The sequence below is a fragment of the Mauremys reevesii genome, linkage group 9, assembly GCF_016161935.1.
Source record: "Mauremys reevesii isolate NIE-2019 linkage group 9, ASM1616193v1, whole genome shotgun sequence".
Taxonomy (NCBI): Eukaryota; Metazoa; Chordata; order Testudines; family Geoemydidae; genus Mauremys; species Mauremys reevesii.
The window spans coordinates 4,372,242-4,385,464 of NC_052631.1; the positions used below are offsets into that span (position 1 = coordinate 4,372,242).

Sequence of the window (13,223 nt, forward strand, 5' to 3'; positions counted from 1 at the left end):
TTGAGTCCTGGGCATTTCTTTACCAAAGTGCAATTATACTTAATTTCATGGTGAGTTTGTGATAGTGCCAAGCATCTGTAGGAAGAAACCACACTTGTTTGTAGCTATGAATGCTGGACCAGGATTTGAACCCACATGCAAAGTTTGTCTCCACAGTTCCTTTGCTACTCTCCCCATCTACAGAGGCAGTAGCCTCCACTGCTGCATTTTGCAAGCCAGCTGGCATTGATTAAGACAGTACGACATACAGCTCCCAGCTTTCACACACCTTTTAGCTTATGTTAGCCATAGCAGTGGAGTTTATCTTTGCCGCAAGCGTCCTCCTTTCTCCAACTGTTCACTCTCTCCTTCACGGTACCCTGCCCCAGCAGCACTGCCAGCCAGGCTCTGTCCACTGGGACTCCAGCAGGAAAGCGGAGGCCAATGCTAGAGCTAACACAGGACAAGCTGAAGGTCCTTGGTTGAATATTTGCATGGCTTTTGGACAGCTCTGTCTTTGCATCAAGTTAACGCCATTTCTCATGAATGTCCTTCCTTTGCACACAAAGCGAGCCTCATCCCTGCGACTAAAAATCCAGCAAGACAGACAGAGAAGCAGTATGGGTCAGTGGAGAGAACAGCGGATTGGGTTTTAGGAAGTCCGAGTTCTCCCACCAACCTGCTTTAAATCACTTCACCTCCTTATATGCCTCAACTTCCCCACAGAGAAATAGGAGATGAATAACAGAACTAAGGTAATTCAAGTCCACTTCTTCCCCACAACCAACCCAAGGCAGGTCCCCTATAATGTACTTCTCAGTACTTTGTACAGTCTAAGTTCAAATGTCCCAAGTAATGCAGCTTCTCATCACCTTCCTTGGGAAGATCTTCTAACTTAAGAAGTCTATCTGGATAGCCAGACTAATATTTTTCTTTCCCATCTTTCATCCCCCACTTCTATCTACTCCTCCACCTATCCCATAGGCATCACTGTATAAACTCCATTCTCTGTTCGGAGGACTCTTCAGGCATTCCAAATGGCTTTCACTTAACCCTGAACTTAACAACACTTAATCAGGTACAAACCAGATGATCTAAGACAAGATATCCTCAGAAGTCTACAAAATATATATATATTTCTTGCCTTATGGCAATTTACCTTCAAGTAAAATAGAGAGAGCAGCTGAAGTGGGCAGGTATCTACGTAGAACACAATAGCGCTGGATCAAACAGATGATTTATGCCAGGAAACGTTGTGTGTAAGTTATGTGCGGGCCGTCCAAGTACTGTTTAACAGCCACACAACTAGTGGAGACATTTAGGAAGGCCCCAGAAGGCCCTGCTACTCTGCCCGCCATGAGTCACAGGCGTTTAAGGTCTGAGTAGAACAAATTGATTGGAGCAAGGACCATGTCTTGGTCTGTGTTCTAACAGCACCCAATTCAACTGGGCCTGATCCTAACTAGCCACTGGGCATTACCACAAAAGACAATATATTGCACTCCTGACTCTCCTCTCACTCACAACAATGTAAACCATGGATTAACCGATAGACCAGTACAAACCCAGCCCATCTGCCACAAATCATCAGAAAGAACTAAGAGGCAGCAGTGCTAGAAACTGCTAACGGAAGGGTACATGCATGTGAGTGGGAGGGTGGTGGGGGACTTGCTTTATACAAGGACTGGCCTACAAACCAATATGCTCCAGGACACGTGGTGTTACACAGGTCAGACTAGATGACCTAATGGTCCCTCCTGACCTTCAAATCTATGCATCTATGAAATAAACTCTAAAAACTTCTCCACTGGCTTCCTGCTGCATTGGGGTACCTCTCCTCCCCCAGGTTCACAGCTCTCATTCTCCCACGCAACACAGTACCGTACCAGATTTACGCCATGCAATCTGCTAAGGAACACAAATGCTTCACAAGATGACATCCCTACACACAGACTCTGCTAAAGCCTTGAGCAGAGGGGAGGTCTGGAGAGGCAAATTCCTGTTTCCATAGACTGAAAATCATCCGCTGCTTGGGCAACATTTCTGATTCTCTCATGCTGAGAAACGCATCTGAACGGACCTTCCACCCCGAGAGCTTTGCATTTGTTCTGTTGCTAATTGAAGGCCACACTCAAGGTAGTTTCCCTACCTTCTGAAGGACTTTTTCTCTTCTACTAATTGTTGTTTCTAATATGCCTGAAACATTAATCTATTTACATAGCAGTAGGATTGTCTCCCGTATGTGTCGATGCTTATTTATTATTGGAGAGCTGCTGATGTTTTGGGCACTAGAGCACTTGTTTAAAAAAAAACCCATTGGGAAGTCCTGCTGTCTTCCTTTGAATCTCTCCTTCCCCCCTCTTGGAATAACAGAGGAATTAAGGCCCCAGTTCAACAAAGCACTTACGCACATGCTCACCTTTAAGCACAGAAGTAGCCTCACTGACTTTAGCTGGACTCACAGGACTGAATTTAGGATTTGCTACACGGTGGGTCCGTGCCCCTCCTCCCAGTCCCGTATCCAGAAGTGGACAAGACCTGATGCTTCTAGGCAGTGGTTTCTCAACTGTGCTCTGTGGGCCGCCACTGGAATGAAACCTCACTGAGAAAGCTGCAGCGTGGGGGTCACAAAGTCAGACTGCTCTCTTGTGCAAAGCCGCCTGCGTAATGGAAGTAATGGAGAACCGTTGGCTGAGAGGAAGCCAAAACTACTCTGGTAATTGGAGCAGGGCTGTGCATGGGAAAACGGCCTGTGGGGAGTGTGGAATTATACCAGCTGATGAGCTGAAAGAGTCTCCACCATCCTTCCCCTAGTTCTTGAATTTTTTCATCATATGTAAATACCGCCCAGACCCCTACCCAGCTTTGCTGCTCACCTCCCAACCTTCATAATCCCAATTAAGGTGCAGCTGCTACAATAATAGAGGGAAACTCACTCACAGGATTATTCTGATTATGGGTTTCCAGAGGCTCCCAGTCAGAGATCAGGGCTCTCGCAATGCGAGGTGCTATGTGCACAAGTAAAACGACGACAGTTCCTGCCCCAGGCTGTTCCCAGTTGAGGATTACGACAAGGCAGATAAACCGACAAACAGGTGAGGCAGGATGAGGAGATGAACGGTAAAGACACGAACGGAACAAGTGGTCATTGCAGTCATAGCTTCCCTCTCGTTTTGCTCAGCAACGTGCAACTGATGTGACAACCGTATCGCTCTTCTCCCCACCGGGGGCTGCTGGGATTTTCAAAGACGCCTAAGGATGTTAAAAACCCAAATCCCATCAGAAGTCAACGAGAGCTGGGTACCTAAACCCCTTCAGTTCCTTTGAAAAGCCAAGCCTGTGGCTTTCACCGGAACACCTAGAGGCAAAGTGATACTGGTCAGCCATGCACCATGCTAAAGAGCTTATAAAATTCTGGTAAGAGAAATCAGTTTACAGACCTGACTGCTGACACCCGCACCAACACATCCTGTTTATAGGATCAATTCATTCCAACAGCATCCCAAGGACATATTTCACTGCTAAAGTGAAGTCACTGCTGTCAGGTATCCATCTGAGGTAGATGGTAGATACGATAGACCTACAGAGGTAGATACAATATATCCAATATTTCCCCAGAGACATCAGTTACCCATCAGAGGTAGATACAGAAAACCATGTATTTACCTAGCACACTGTTCCTCAGAGAATGTTCAGGATTTAATGTCTTGTGCCTGCTTATCTCAGGCCAAGTGATGTTACTCTGGAACTTGAAACAGAGCCATATCCTTCATCCGTCTCATAGTGACTGCTGGGTATCATATTGTAGACAGGGCTGGTAGCACTGCCTATTATAATGTTGGCTGACACTTCCTATTATCAGACCTATATTCAGTTGCTCATAACTTTGCCAAACTGGAACCTTTGGGGCCGAGTGTCTGCCTCAGGCTGATTTAAAAAAAAAAAAAATTCAGACACAACAGTTTAGCCATTTCAAAGATGGCAGCTAGGAAAAAATACATTGTTTTGCCCACGTTAAAATTTGCAGGCAGCCTTTTCTTTGAGAAGCTCTAGTGCCTTTTGAGTAAGAACTTGAAAATCTGCCAAGGTGGCCTTTGTGTCATAAAAATCTGCCCAAATTTGTCCAAGAGATAAGATAATAAGATAGTAAAAAAAATCACAGTTTGCACATACTCGGTAAAGACTGCTTAGCCTTTAGCAGCTAAATCCCCCAAAGACTCCATTGACACTGGCTAGACTGGGGCTGTCTGGGAACAAGTATGGGACAAGGGGATGGAAGGGAGGGAGGGGCCGACTCTGCCTGGATGAGGAGCCCAGGGATGGAGATTGGGACTGGGAACTGGGAGTCGGTTGGGACAAGAAATGTGAGCTGGAGATGGGTGACTGGAGACCAGAAGAGGAGCTGGGAAGGAAGAAACTGAGACTAGGAGTGAGGGGAATTGGGATGGGATGGTAAATCTGGAGGAAAGAGTGGGACGAGAAGCCAGAGGGCTGGAGACCAGGACGGGCTAGGTGAGGAGAATGGGACTGGGAACAAACAGCCATGGATGGGAAAGAGACAGGACTGGGAGAAGGTCAGGTGGGAGGGGAGAGGCAGAATGAATCACCCTTAGGAGCATGGAGCCGGGGGGTGGAGTGGGGAAGCGATTGCAGAAAGAGAGGATGGCCTCATAACTAGGAGCTCAACTGCCTTAACCTAGCTGCCTAAACTAAGCTGTTTGCAGGTGGCCACTAACTCGGTGTCCCTCATTTTCTTGGTGTTTTACTTGAGACCCGGAGGGATCTGCAGAGATGGTGAGCACCCACAGCCAGCTCCGAGCACAAAGCGCTCTCTAAGGCAAAACATTCTCAAAAATCAGGTCCTAAGACTCTAAAATTGGACACCCTAAAGTAGTGGATCCTTTTGACCTTCATCTCTTTCTCTCGGTTTCCGATGTGTAAAATGAGGAGAGCACCACCCCCTCATTTCACAAGGGTTTTGTGAAAAATAAATCCATTCATCGTTGTGAAGCAGTCACACACTAGCAACGAACACCACAGAAAAGCACAAGGAAATTAATAATTCTGTTTTCACAGCAAGGTTTGAACAGTGTACCGTAAATAAGGCCTTGGACCACACACTGAACAATGAGTAGAAAACAAAAACATTGAATAACTGCTCATTAAGTGAATACCGCCCATGAGGCACACTGTGGAAAAAACCCAGTATGGGCTCATCTAATTAAATACCGTATCATAATGCATACGCACTACGGAGACAGACTTAAGGTTGTATGCGCAACCTTAATTCTAGCATTTGCTAACTTCTGAGTGCTTGACTTTGCATCCATAATAATGTTGTTTACCTCAGAGCTGTGTGTGAGATTAGCTAGAGTGCTTATGTTACCACCGCCCTGCCACACAGCCAAGCACCACAATACATTTCTCCTGAGTGGTGCAGATTAGTCTTTCTGTATCCCAAGCACAGACTCTCCTTCACCGCAATGCAACGCACCACAGACAACCTCTGCTCTCCATGAAACCGACTGGAGTGTTGAGTTCCCCAGCCTAACTACATGGCTGGCTCCTAAGACTCTTAGCCAGGTCTGATTTTCAGCCATTCTTTTCACTACATTCTCTCATCCCCTCATAACATATGTCCTCCTCTTCAACTCAGAATAACTCCAGCTCAGCATGGTGACTCCAAAGAGAAGTGATGACGGCCCCAAGCAATTTTCCCCCTCCTCTTTTCTACCCCAACGTATACCACTCCCTTCTCACCCATGTCTATGGCAGCTACCATAGCAGTGGGCACCTTAGAAACACCTCCGAAAGATGCTGATGCAGTCATTTTCTGTAAGTGAAGGGATTACCATCAGATAACTGGCTGGTCACCATCATCAAATTAAATGGTGAACGTACACCCCAAATCCCACAGAACAGGAGCCGACATCAATATAATCACCACCATATTAGGAGCTAATTGGCCCCACTCAATAGTTCTCTCAGCAGATGTGTCCATGACTGAAGGGCCATGGAAGCTGAATGATTCTTTCACTCTCAAGAGATGGTATCTGCTAGGCCGGAGTGAAAGTCCATCGGCAAGAGAGCACACTTGCATTGCTGTCATCCTGCTGCACCTTATAAAGTGTACGGCATGCAAAATAAAATGCCATGTGCTTATAAGCATCAAATAATACATACTATCCACTGTGTGGGTAAATAAAGGTATTGTGCAACAAAGAGATGAAATCTGACAGCAAATTTTTGGATCTGTTTTTCAGCTGGAAACTTTTCTAGTTTTGACAAAAAGTTCACATTTCCCCACTGAAAGATGCTTTCCTTTGTAAATTTCCACTTAATCAAAAACTTGATTTGCATTTTCGACCAACCTTAGTACTGGGGTATTTTTCAGCCTATCCTAAGTATTAACAAGATACTGAGAAATCCCATGGTAAGATCACAATCCCATGGTGGCGTGGTAAGCCTAGGAGTGATCACAGTATTCTGACATTTCTAGCTGCCTCCTAACTGTGCAGTTCGTGCCAACACTGTTTCACTCTATGCCACATCTGTTAATAAAGTCTTCTCATGGATATATATATAAGAGTGTTCCCAACATTTCTCCCTTTGCCCATGAACTGGGCAAACCAAACCGCACAGCGAGCCATCGCACCCATGAAAAAGGGAGCACCTTTCCAATTACTCAGCTACACCCATTGTGATCGCTCAGGGAACATTAACAGACTTCAAATGTCTCTCTCACCCCCCCACCCCATTCTGTCCTCACCTGGAAAAATAGTTGTTGCAGCAAGTGGAGGGGAGGGGAGAGATAATTCCATTGGTGGAAAACAAATTAGGGGCTTACAAACTGATGGGGATAAACAAGATCTGACTGTATGTGATTGAGCGCTAACAATGTCGTTTACCGAATGTTAATTGAATACACAGTGGCTGTTAGCGACTGTGGGGATCAACTTAATTTTAAATTAAATAAGCAATAAATGCTTAACTGAACTTCTATTAAATTTCACCTACTATGTGAAGTATGTGGGGCTTTTAATTGACATTAAACAAGATAGTTACACCGAGTCAGTTGATATTTTATTACCTTGAGATAAATGGCCTTATTAAATCTAAACTGACTATTTCCATTCGAGGCGGAATCGCACACGGCTCCGCTAATGTTTGTCTAGCTCAAAGGAGGCGCGCTAAACAGATTTATTTGGGTGGAGAGGGTGAAAACAGTCAACAGTACTGGATTCACAGCCCCATCTGGAGATGGAAAGCCATTTATTCGCAGAACAAGTATTATCCATCTATCTAGGGAGTTCTATGCCCCCGCCATTGCTATGGTCTCTGAATGCTGCACAATCATGAATGGATTTTATCCTTAACACTGCTGAGAGGTAGGTAAGAATGATTCCCATTTTACAAATGGGAAACTGAGGCCCGGGGAAGATTAAGTGATTTGCCCAAGGCCTGTGATATACAGGAGGTCAGACTAGAAGATCTGGTGGTCCCTTTTGGCCATAAACTCTGATACACAGGAAGTCTGGAGCCGGGCCAGGTACTGAACATCTCAAGTGCAGCCCAGTGTCCATTCACTAGACCAAGCAGTGACGACATAACACCCCGCTCTTGCTGCAGCACCAACATGCCCCAGGTCTGTATGGGAAGTTCTCACTGACAACTTCCCTAATTCCATCTCCCCTTCTTCTCTAGCAGTGTCTTTCCCCGCTCTTCCACCTCTCCTCCTAAAGCCTGATGGGATTGGAAACAAAAGTGCCAGTAAGGACGGAGGACGTACCTATCCTGAGGCCTCATTTCCCATGTGCCCCCTGAACCCTATGAAATGCTAATGGCTTGTGGCTACCATTGATCTAGGCTATTGTCAAAGCCCTGACATAGTGGTAGGAGGCCTTCCACTTCCTATAACCGCCTGCTTATTCAAAACACCTAGACACTAACTTACGTAAACAGTCTTCAGATATGTTAAGGGCTGTTATAAAGTGTACTGCAATCGATTGTTCCTCTCCTGCCTCCAGTGGACACAGAGAAGTAATGGGCTTCATCTGCAGCAAGAGAGATTTAGGTTAGTTATTAGGGAAAGCTTTTTAATTCTAAGGGTAGTTAAGCTCTGGAACAGGCTCCCAAGGGAGCTTGTAGAATCTCTGTCACTGCAGTTTTTTAAGAACAGGACAAACACCCGTCAGGGATGGTCTAGGGCAGGGGTAGGCAACCTATGGCACATGTGCCGAAAGCGGCACATGAGCTGATTTTCAGTGGCACTCACGCTGCCCGGGTCCTGGCCACCGGTCCGGGGGGCTCTGCAAGCTTCTTAAACATTTTAAAAACCTTATTTACTTTACATACAACAATAGTTTAGTTATATACTATAGACTTATAGAAAGAGACCTTCTAAAAATGTTTAAATGTATTACTGGCACGCGAAACCTTAAATTAGAGTGAATAAATGAAGACTCGGCACAGCACTTCTGAAAGGTGCCAACCCCTGATATAGGGTTACTTGGTCCTGCTCCGCGCAGGGGGCTGAATTTGATGACTTCTCATCCCTTCCATCCGTACATTGTATGAATTGATGATTCAGAGACTAACACCACTGACCTTTTTGAAAATGACATGAATCTGAAATATGAAATTTCACACCCAAATGCAATGGTATAAATGGTAACGTTTTCTACAAAGTTTTATATACAAAATCAAACTAGAGGTGGATACAACTCCCCGGACTATGGAGATAAATTTGGGAAGGAACCACATTGTTTACATCAGGCATCTCTACGTCTATAACAATCTCTTGCTCTCGTTCTGGCTTGCAACGAGTGAGTGATGTTGCCCTCTAGCAGCTAACTCACAGAGAAGATAAAGGACTTGGTACTATTGCTAGTTTAGGAAACGCATATTAGCTCAAGTGGCAGGATCATGCATTTTAGGAACAACCAGCTTCTAGTCCTGGCTCCCAAGTTGTTGTGAATCACTTACATGGTAACAGCATCTGTTTGTATGAGCAGACGGCTACAGCCTGCCCAAGACACTGCATGCAAAGGATCAAACAGAACAATGTAAACTAATTAAACCAATAGAATTGGCAACAGGAAACAGTCATAAAAACTGGGCCAACCATGAGCATTTTAAAGATACCATGAAAGGAAAAAAACAGACACTTTTTGAAACAGAGAGAAAGCGATTAACATCCATCTGTGGCAAATTCCATGCCCTGCGGTCCATTCACAGCCAACAGCCACCCTGCACACCAGCCTGTGACAACTGATGGGTGCCACCACACCACCAATGAGAAATCACTATTTTAAATGGTTCCTTCTGGCCTGAAGAGCTATGAACCTATGGGGGAAACTGGCCTGACTGGAGTCAGTGATACTCAGCAGTCTGTATCTTTTCTAAGAAAAGGTTATCAGCAGCTCACAACTCCTCTGATGTTTGTTTTCCTTCCTTGAGCACATTACAAGGCTTTGGGAGCATTTATGAGTGACTCATGCATATGACAGTCAGCCTCAGATCCCAACAACAGATACCGACAATCTTTTTTTTTTTTTACTTAAAATAATGACTTTCACGCCAGCTCTTGCATTGATCGAAACCAACTCTCCTTGGGATTAAGGCAGAATTTTAGCTTGAGTGTCTTTGCCATTAATCCTAATCATTGTGATTAGGTGCGGGCGATGTTTTTTTCATATCTGGATTAGCAGCATTACCACCCTATCTATCTTCCTGTACCCAAAAGCACAGGGAGAAGAAACTGCTAAGCATTATACTGACCTAACCCAATTTCTTAGACGGGCATAAACTGTCAGAAACTTTTGAGATTTCATGGGGTTTTTTTTGGTCTGTGTTTTTTTTATTTGACTTGTTATTTTCTTTTCTCTGTTTTTCTTTCTCACAAAACTAAAAAAAAAAAAAAAAGTCAGGATTCACTAACATTCCCTTCGGCAAGTTCCAGTCTGTGTGCAGCTCCCTTAGCATGAAAGCAACTGCCATGTTTCCTTTCCAATCCTTGGTCCAGGCCCAGTGCTTAGAAAGGCTCTTGAAGTATTTGTACTACTCTATCAGAGTCCAAGAAAGTGATGGGATACTGGACCTTAAAAGCATGGATGAATGGAAAGGAAGTGAATATTTCACTGTTGTCATTGTGTCACTATGTTCTTACTCTAAAACCTCTTAAGGGATCCCTACAACATTTATTTGAGCTTCCCTTGCCCAGAGAATCTTAACACTGGCCCTGGACTGGCCGTTTCAGACATCACAACAGCTAGTACACTCTAAAGTGATTCTGAAGGCCAAATGAGGTTGAGAAAAATACTGGGACTAATACTGAAGTGAAATGCTTTCACAGGAATGCCAGACCGTACCAGACCCACGCTCTTCCTAATCCAGGATTCGTCTCCAACACTGGGCAGCACCAGATGCCACAAAGAAATCCTGAAAGAACCGTCCTGATCTCTAATAGTTAGAGATCAGTTTAAACCAGTGGTTCTCAAACTTTTCTATTGGTGATTCCTTTCGCACAGCAAGCCTCTGAGTGCAGCCACCCTTATACACTAAAAATATCCCTTTTTTTAATATTTAACATTATTATAAATGATGGAGGTGAAGTGGAGTTTGGGGGGTGAAAGCTGACAGCTCGTGAACCCTCCTCCCCCATGTAATAACCTCGTGATCTCCTCAGGGGTTGCGATCCCCAGTTTGAGACACCCTGGTTTAAACCATGAGGCATAAGGTTTAATTGCTAGTAAACTCTTATAATGCTGGATATTCTTGTTAGCCATATAAATGTCTGACCCCTTTCTGAATGTTGCCGAATTCTTGGCCTCAACATCATCTCGTGGCAATGAGTTCCAGAGTCTAATTACAAACTGTGTGAAAAGTATTTCCTTTTATCTATTTTAAATTAGCTGCCTTTCAATTTCCTCTTGTTCTTCTATTGAGACATAGAGAACAGTCACACCCAATACCTCCATTCTCCAGACTATTTATTATTTATATATTTTTATCCTGTCCCTTATTTGGGGTTGTTTACTTTAGAAAGGAGGCAGTCTCTTTAATCTCTCTTCATATGAGTTTTTCCAGGCCCCTAATTATTTTAGTTAGTCTTCTCTGAACTTTTAATTTCTACACTATGCTTCACTAGGTTATTGCAGCGCCTTCTGATGGAAAAATGGGAACTGCTTAGATCAGCAGCATTGTGGGACTCGCAGTAGGAATCACACATAATCAGACAAAAGGAACTTGCCTAAAGTTTGTGGACAAACCACAAGATTAGACTTATGAACTTGAAAGAATGATTTTAATAAACAAGGTGACACCTATGCTTGAGAATCAAATGATGGGGCACCCGATGCCTGACCAGTATCATAAGTTATAATTAATAATAAATAAACCCTGATGACCGCTTTATTTGTAGAAGTTCTTCAATTCCGATGGGATTTTGGCAATCAGTATTTCACACGCCGCTAAAGGCAGAGATAAAGGGAATTAATCTTCAGTCTTTATTCATGTTGTATAGTACTTACTCACTTGCATAGCCTTAGACTGAACTTTTTACAGGATAAATACTGTGCAGCATAAGGGATGCAGAATTGGGCCAGAATTTACACTATTTGAAGACTTGAATTTCAAGCTTTCATAAATTATACAGCACAGGGTTCTAACTACCGAAGTTCAAGACAACAGCCATTTAAATATCATACTCCAAGTGGGGCCAAAGAGAGACCCAAAGCTACTCAGAGAATGACGGGCTCTGGAGATGTCATCTGCCTTGCAATCTGCCACAAACAGGCAAATGGTCATATCACCACTTGGGAAACTGGCCTTTCCAGACTTAGCCAGGATTTGAGAGGGGTTTCAAATGTGAAAATAGCCACTGCAAGTCGCAGACAGCACAGTAATATAGTTGGAAGCCTTGGAAATGTCGTGGCTCGAGGAAGGTACTGGATAGACAGATCTGAAGGCAAATCTTTGCAGCACAAGCTTACCCTGCCATGTTCTTCAACCACATTCTGAAAGGAAAATTTCTCTGGGCAAGAGAATTCAAGTCTTCATTGCCAGTTCATTCCTAGGTGTTTCAGCCAAGACAGCTAATGAGGGTGCTAGCCAATGCCAATCATAATAGATGGTTAACATTTGCATGATGAAAGACACTAATATTCAGTGACATGGAGAAACCTGGAAAGCAATAACGCTGATGTAGACAGGAGTGCCAGTGGACAGGAATGCACGTAGGAGTTTGCATGTGACTGGCCCATTGCAGTTTGGGGTTGTTTACAAAGCAGCATCAGTGAGATACAGCCCCTCTATATACAGCTCTGGAACACTGTGTTCAATTCTGAGCAACATGTGATCGAAAGACATTAACAAACTGAATGGACCTCAGACAAAGGCAGAAAAGAGGATGAAGAGGCCAGTGGGTATAGGACTGATTCACAAGAAGCTAAGTGGGGCATTTGCTGAGTTTATAGACAACTGAAGTGGCAGAGATATAAGACCAGTCTACAAATAGCAGAAGGAAGTTAATGTCTACGGGTCTGTCTACTCTGGGAAGGTTGAGTACTTTTCCCACGGGAACTGGGAACATAGGAACTGCCAGACTGGATCAGACCAGTGGTCCATCTAATCTGGTAACTGGTCACCAACAGCAGCCAGTACCAGCTGATTTCGAGAAAGGCGCAAGAAACCCTGCAGAAAACAACTCAGCGAAGTTTATTTTCAACTCCCAGTAGTTAGACATTGGCTTAACCCCCAAATGACAGGCCAGAAGGGAGCACTAGAAAGAACAGGCGGCAGGAATTCCTACAACACTGATGTGAGCAGTTAGAGGACACAATGGTAAGGACTAATGCTCTGTCTAGGCTAGAATTCCCACCAGTGGCACTGCGCCTGTGCTAGCCAGCTGCGAGTACAGGGCAAACTGAAAATACAGCACCGGGGAGGAATAGTCAGGGCAATACAACAGGAATGACAGGGTGAAACTAAAAGGGGAAAACCAGGCTGACTATCAGAGAAAGCTTCCTGACAATAAGGCCTCATTGTGCTGTGTAATAATCACAGAAACATAGAGGTCACCTACTTCATCCCCACTCCTGGTCCTGAGGCAGAATTAAATATACCTATCCCTGACAGGTGACTTTCCACCATAGATATAGGGCATGGGTAGGCAACCTGTGGCACGCGAGCTGATTTTCAGTGGCACTCACACTGCCCAGGTCCTGGCCACCGGTCCGGGGGGC

At 44.4% G+C, this 13,223-nt stretch overlaps 1 protein-coding gene across 3 annotated transcripts in view; it reads right to left on the reverse strand.

Moving 5' to 3' along the window:
- The window catches only part of LOC120371563 (LIM domain containing preferred translocation partner in lipoma), a 493,573-nt gene that overhangs the window by 398,419 nt on the left and 81,931 nt on the right, over nucleotides 1-13,223 (reverse strand). The window lies entirely within an intron of this gene.